Source organism: Patella vulgata, chromosome 3, assembly GCF_932274485.2.
Source record: "Patella vulgata chromosome 3, xgPatVulg1.2, whole genome shotgun sequence".
In the NCBI taxonomy this organism is placed as follows: domain Eukaryota; kingdom Metazoa; phylum Mollusca; class Gastropoda; family Patellidae; genus Patella; species Patella vulgata.
Window position 1 is genome coordinate 48,459,818 of NC_065881.2, and position 7,316 is coordinate 48,467,133.

A 7,316-nucleotide genomic window follows, 5' to 3' on the forward strand; every position below is an offset into this window, starting at 1 on the left:
CAATTTTTGTCTTGTCGACATTTACAGTTAGGTTCCAAATAGAACAATATTCAGACAACTTATTCAGCTGATTCTGAAGACCATGCGATGATTTGGATAATAATGTAGTGTCATCTGCATACATGAAACATGAAATGATTAAATTCCCAATGATCACAGGGTCAACAGAGTTAGCATTCATAAAGTCAGCAAAATCATTAAGAAAGAAAAGGAAAAGTAGTGGGGAGAGGTTATCTCCCTGTTTAACACCACACCTCGAATAAAAATAATCTGAATGTTGACCATTACGAGTAACACATAGTTTAAAATTTTCATACATGGACTCAATAACTCGTATGACTTTTCCACTGACCCCATTTTTACTCAATTTATGGAATAACAAGTTTCTGTCGATATTGTCAAAGGCCTTACTGTAGTCTATGAAGGCACAGTATAAACGTTCACCGTTCGACAACGACTTAGACACAAGAGCGTGTAAAATAAATATGCAGTCAGTGGTACTTTTATTTGGCTGAAAACCAAATTGAAATACAGACAGAGTTCTGTTCTCCTTCGCCCACTCGTATAGTCGTCGGTGTAAAACAATCGAAAAGAGTTTTCCTAAAGTACATATCAATGTTATTCCACGGTAATTATTAGGGTCTTTAAGATCACCTTTTTTAGGGACGGGAACTATCACTCCCTCTGACCATGCGGATGGAAAGGAACCAGATTCAAAAATTATATTGAACAGTCGGCAAATTAATACATCCAAAATTACAGAATTAGATTTAATCAATTCTGGTATAATACCGTCCTTGCCAGCACATTTTCCAGCCTTGAGTACATTTATGGCCCCATTGATCTCTGGTACAGAAAAAGGCGCGTCAAGTTCGTCAACGCTTGTACAATTATCGTAACAAAATGTAGCATTGGAAGTAACATTAGAAGATTTGAAAACATCAGAGAAATGGACATAAAAGTTTTGAAGAGGTATATAACTGGATTGATCAGAACCATGCGCAGAACCTTTGTACTTAGTAACAGTTTTCCAGAATTGCTTGGGATTATCTTTTGCTGTGGAAAGTAAGTCAAGACCGCATTTAGTACGAAAATCTTCTTTAGCATATCGGATGACATTATTATAATTTGTTCTGGAGTGTACAAATTTAATTCTGTTTCTGGCATCCCGTGTGTTACTATAATTATTTCGATTTTTGATAAAGTCGTCACTAGCGGTAGCACATTTTGAATCAAACCACTTATTACTAATTTGATTTTGAGGTTTTTTGATTTGGGCGCCAGTTTTTGTACGACCAATGACTGTGAAACTAACATCAAATAGACAGGTAGTAAAATTGTCAGCCGTGCGATTAACTCTTTCAGTGACACTTTCAGAGTTTGTGTTAAATTCATCAAGAATATGTATGAGTTGGTCTGTATTATCACATAGTATATTATGTAAAAGTGTTGCACTTTCTGGTTCCCATTTTAGAGAACGGGTGCTGACGCAATTGACCGATTGATCCAAACCATCACTTTTATCATTGACACAAATATCACAGTTTATAGATAATATTAAAGGGGCGTGATCTGAATAAACCTGGAAGCTATCAACTTCAAAACTTTGAATAAAGTCAAGGCAGCTTTTATCACAAACAAAGTAGTCGATAACACTAGATCCGTTAACAGTACTACAAGTACATTTTCCCGGTTCAAGAATGCCATTTAGAATATATAGATCTGTATTTCTACACAATTCAATCAATCTCTTCCCAAAACTGTTAATAATCGTGTCTTCTGATTTTCGTACAATTTTTATATTATCAAAATCACAAAAATTGACTTTGAAAGTGTCAAAAGTAATATATTCGGCAAGGTTGGATATTCTACTATTAAAGTCGCCACACAAGATGAATTTTCCAGATGAATTATATTTAACATAAAGTGATTGTATAGTATTGAAGAAATCGATGTCATATATATGATAAAATTTTGATCTTTCATGAGGTATATAAATGCAACATATAAATAAGTCTACATTCAGTAATAAATCAGATAATTTACAAATAACAATTCCATAATCATGTTGCTCTATAATACTAAATTTTGAGTTCAAAGAATTTTTGCAAAACACAACAATACCACCTCCATTTTGACATTTTGATCGGATTATTAAGTGTTTGTCATAATTTGGTAAGGTACATCGCTTCACGTTTTTACCGGAATGAATGCAAAAAATTAAGCTAAATTTGCTTATATATTCCGAGAAATTTTGGTCATTTAGTTTACCCGACAAACCACCATTAATGTTCCAACATAAAATTGTAAGCTGGCCCCCAAACCTGTCCTATCTGGGATTATATAATTCACCATTTATATACAATTTATCCTGAACCAAAGATACGCGATTATTTCTAGCCTTCTCCCGTTTAAACACTGGTAGTAATTCCTTCCGTTTTGCCACAACCTCCTTTGGAAATTGTTCTCCAACGCCGAAACCTGTATCTTTCAGTAGGTACCCACATTTACGTACCTCTTCTCTCTCTGGGAAATAATTAAATTTAGCGACAATCGGTCTGGAGTCTTTGTCAGCAACCAATTCAATTGGCGCTATATCAGCGTTATTATCATCGGGGATGTTTTGCCTAGTGCTTTGCCTTTTTCCAAGCCTATGAACACGATCAAATTTAATCCTTGTTTCAGAATTGGGTATATCTAGTTTGGTTTTAATGAACTCGTGAACTAAAGCTTGGCAATTTTCGTTTGGCGTTTCCTTGATATTAAAAAATAAGAGATTGTCCCGCATCTCTCTACACTTCAGGTCAATGACATTTTGCTTTAGGTCACGATTATCAGACTCAATACTATTTAATTTTTCAATGAGAATTTTATTACTATCCTGCAACTTATCAATAGAGTTAGACTGAAATTGCAGTCCAGTTTCAATACTATTGAACTTGACCTCGACATCCTTGATTCGATTTGTATTAGTGGTTACTTCATTCCTCACTAAGGTAAGATCTTTAGCCATGTTTCCGATCTGTCGTTCAATAATATCCAGCTTACGTAACCGATTATTGATTTCAAAGAGTGCTTGACCTATATTCAGGTACTCCGGATTAACATTGGATGGAGGATAATTAGAATCTCTTTTGGCAGTTGTCTGTGATTCAGCTCCAACCGATTTCGTAAAGTTGGGTGTGCTGGTTGTATATAGATAAGGTGGTTGACTAAGGTTTTCGTCGTGATCATTTAATGATGTGCGATTAACGTGTTGTAAGTTCAAAAATAATTATTGAGAGTTAATGGTTACCCATTGTAGGCTAATTGACTGATTTGATAACTTCATCATATGCCCTCGGAATAAATAGTCCCAAATCTTTGTTTAATTCTGGAGAAAATCTTTTGATGTTAATGGCTTCTTTTAACTTCCTAATTTTCTTATTGTTTTGGTTAGCAGCCAGAATTTTTACCTTATCCCAGTTTTTTTGTGTCTTGGATGGTCTTTCAAGTGTTCGGCTATGGCTGATATGTTGGTTGGGGCTTTGGGCTTGTGTTCTGAAATTCTTTTATCCACTGGTCTTTTGGTTTCCCCGATATAGGTCTTATCACATGAGCAGCTAATTTTGTAGATGGCCCCTTTTGGTTGCACAGTTTTCCACTGGCGTTTAAGATCTGTTTGAGGGATGTGGGGATCGAGAAGGACGTGTCAATGTTGGATTTCTTTAGTAATCGGCTGATCTGGTAAGTGAGATTTCCATGGAATGGTAGGGTGATTCTGATAGGGGAATTTTCTTGTTTCTGTTGGTTGCTTATGCTGTTTTTTAGGGTGGCCTAGTGCTATTATGCTGTGTCTTAATAACCTTTTAAGTTGTTGTGATATTATGCTGAATTACTTTTCAGCCAGATCCTGTGTTATAAGCCCTTATCAGTTACATACAAGTGGTCTAATGGGTTTTTCTCCCCCCCCCCCCCCCAGTTATCACTTTTAATTATGTATATTTTTGATTTCCCCCCCCCCCCCAGTTATTAACTTTTAATAACATATATTCTCTGAACTTTAACACCTTGAATCGTGACTACTATGTTAACTTAGTATATTATTATTAGTCTATATTAGATCCTTCAAACCCTTGGATCAGTTTATTGTGTTATCTTAGTGCTATTATGCTTTGTTTTCATAACATTTTGTGAATGTGGTTTTATTTACAAGACCGTGTGTTTATAAGCTCTATCTGTTATATACTGTTTGATTAATGTATGGTTTCCCCCTAATCATTTTTCTTTTTCAATATCAGGGTGGTTTTAAGGTTCATGTACAACTATATCCTTGTCATCACACGGTGCTTTTCAGGTCTTTGATGTTAAATATGTCTGTTAATTGGTTGAACTCTTCTAATGATTAGTAATAAGAATGGTTTCGCATTGTACATATATATAGACCCTCAAGTTTACTAAATGGCATTGTGCTTGATAACGATAAGAGAATACTTATCGAAACGTCGTGCTTGTGTATAATAAACCAGTGATTGTTGTCCCATATAACTGTATAGTTTTGTTATGTTTCCAATTGCTAAATGCCACTAAAGGATTAAACTCTTTCGCACTTCGTTGAATGACTTCAGCGCCCGAACAACTTTTTGCCCCTTGAGCCCTATCTTCGCATTCTCGATCAGTATTTCCAGTGATGCTGTGTTTTCCAATAGTTTTACACACTGAGGGCCGTTGAATTCGCCTCCGTGCATTGGAGGCCGTCGAATACCCAGCTGGTTTGACCAGTCAAGTGCGCCAATCGAGCATTCAGTCTGTGTAAATATATTGTTGATCTCATCATAGAGGCGATTTGTGATACCAAGAAGCACATGTAACTCCATAACGGGTAAAATATCCAGAACCAAAGTTTCACCCGGTAAATTTCTGGTTAGCGGTGGTTGGATGCAGCTTTTGTAAGCTGCTGCGGACAACGGTTTCGAACCGTGATGCATTGATGCTGCCTCTTGATACTGGGAGGCGTTTTGCCGAATAGCGCCGAGAGTCCTCAGAGTCGTGGTTTCGGGGGCTGCAAACTGTCGTTTCGGCGTCTCACACCAGGGGCAGGGGCACGCTGATGAATGTGAGCCTAATCCAAGAAACGCGTTGGCCAGTTTCATATCAAAGGCCGCCATGAAATCTACCCTTTCAAGTCCGAGTAAGTCCATTATGGCGACAAGATTATCGTAACTCTCCTTGAATTCCTCAACTATGGCTATTATTAATAGTTTTTTGACGCCAGAGTCTTGAAATTCCTTCGAAAATGCTCCCTCAGAATAGGTTGCCCGCTTTCGAACAGGGCTGGATGAACCTTCATCTTCCTTGATAATATTTAGGCAGAATTTCAGGAACGACCCACCCCCATCGATGCCAATCTTGATCATATATTCGCCGCTGTACCCGCCCCGAAATTCTATGACATGATCGATTAAACCTTTTATGTTTTGACAATAGATTACTGGTCTCATCACTTTCATCAGATCGTCCTTCGAAGTCGAGTCTAACTCTAACTGTGTGCTGGTGTATAACTCCGATAACTCCCCGTCTCGGGAATGCAGTTTTTGTATCGATGCTGGCTCCACGCAGCCACCTCCTTTCCACGTCCTGATGAATGTTAAAGCCTTTTCCGTTTGTTTCAGAGTGAGTCCGAGTGTGGTTTGAAATCTAGCGATTTCCTCTGCAGAAACTGGCTTTTCCGGAAATAACGCCTTGGACGATTTAGGACGAGGAACAGGTTTCGGTAAAGTCAAATCTGCACCCCGAGTACCAACTTTAATAGTTGAACCGTCACTCATGGTACTTTTCTCTTTTATAAGATCTGATGCAATGAGATCCGAGGCCCGTGGTACGGATTTAGCCTTTGATACTAGGTTTTCACGCGCATCATTCGCGGTACACGGTTGAGGGTGCGAAATTCCACGACCCACAGGCTGCCAGCACCGTTTGCAGACAGTCACAGGCCTGGGCGACGCCAAAACGTTGATCCATGAACGTCCTCCCCATTCCCGAATTCGCCGGGTTTCCTCTGGCCACGCGACATATGTCACACGTACAAGTACTGGCAGGAGACGGGTTTGTTCTGGTCGCTACCTGTGGGATGACTACTTTTGAAAAGTCGTAAGGCTCGGGAAGGTCAGAGGCAGGCTTTTCACCAGTCTCGATTTTTTGAAGCAATTTTCTGCATCCGATGAGCGTCGGATGCATCATAATTGTCAATGTAAAACTCGCGCATACGAGACAGCAGCCTTTCTCCTGCCACTGGTGTTAAGCTAGAACCTTTTTGAAAACAGGCGACACATACCTTGAACCGGTTTTCTTCGTGAGTAGCAGCGCGTTTAGACATGTTACCCTGTTTAAATTGCGATGGAATGACGCCCTATATCAAACTCGGCTTCACTCGCTGTGAATCAAAATTTACCCGGAAAGTTTTTATCCTATGGTTGCCAGATGAGAAATGTCTCCAAGAGGTTGCCAAATGGTTGCGAAACGCCACAGGGTGGTTCCAGCGCCCATAGAGCCTGGACAGAAAATGCATCAATTTCTGTGACGAGTCGATGTGAAATTTGAATTTTGTCAACATGGCAACCCTTATTTAAAGGGAAATGACCACCAAAATACTTGGTCCTGCGTAATTTGTCTTGCTTCATGATTAGAAAATCAAAATAAACCACAGAAACTACAAATTGTCGCTCATGTTTGCCGTATAATCAAAGGAACGCGTATAAGCGCGCCGGAGGCGCGAAAAAAGTGCAATTCTCGTGAAGGGCTCTTTACAAGATTTTAATTTTTTCGGATTTTAATTGCTACAGTGGTCTAATACAAGATGCAAATGAGTTTCCCTCTTGGACTTTTTTTTACCCTACCAGAATCTCAACATAGATGAGAGGCTGGAATAGCAGGAAAACGCGTTTGTGGCAGTTAAATTTTCAAAATTTTCTCCCAACGGTCCCGTCTTCGTGGACTGTAAACGATTGATTGGAATTCGAGTCAGCCACCTGAGGGGGGGGGGGGGGCAAGGTAAGCTCCGCCCTATTCGCCTCTCAAGGAAGACCGGCGCTCTCTGTAAACCCGAAATTTTTTCGGGCATATCGCGTTCTGCCCCCCTAACTGTCATCGAGCCCGAACGCCTATGTTCATACACACCACAATGATATAATAATAGTCAATCTTCCGGGTGTTATCTGACAAGAATATAATGCCATTTGTGACTAAATTTATCTATTTATGTATTTATCTGCCGTAACCATAGAAATACTTGTACTTTTTCTACTACAAACTAGAATTGGCATATGAGGAAATGCCAA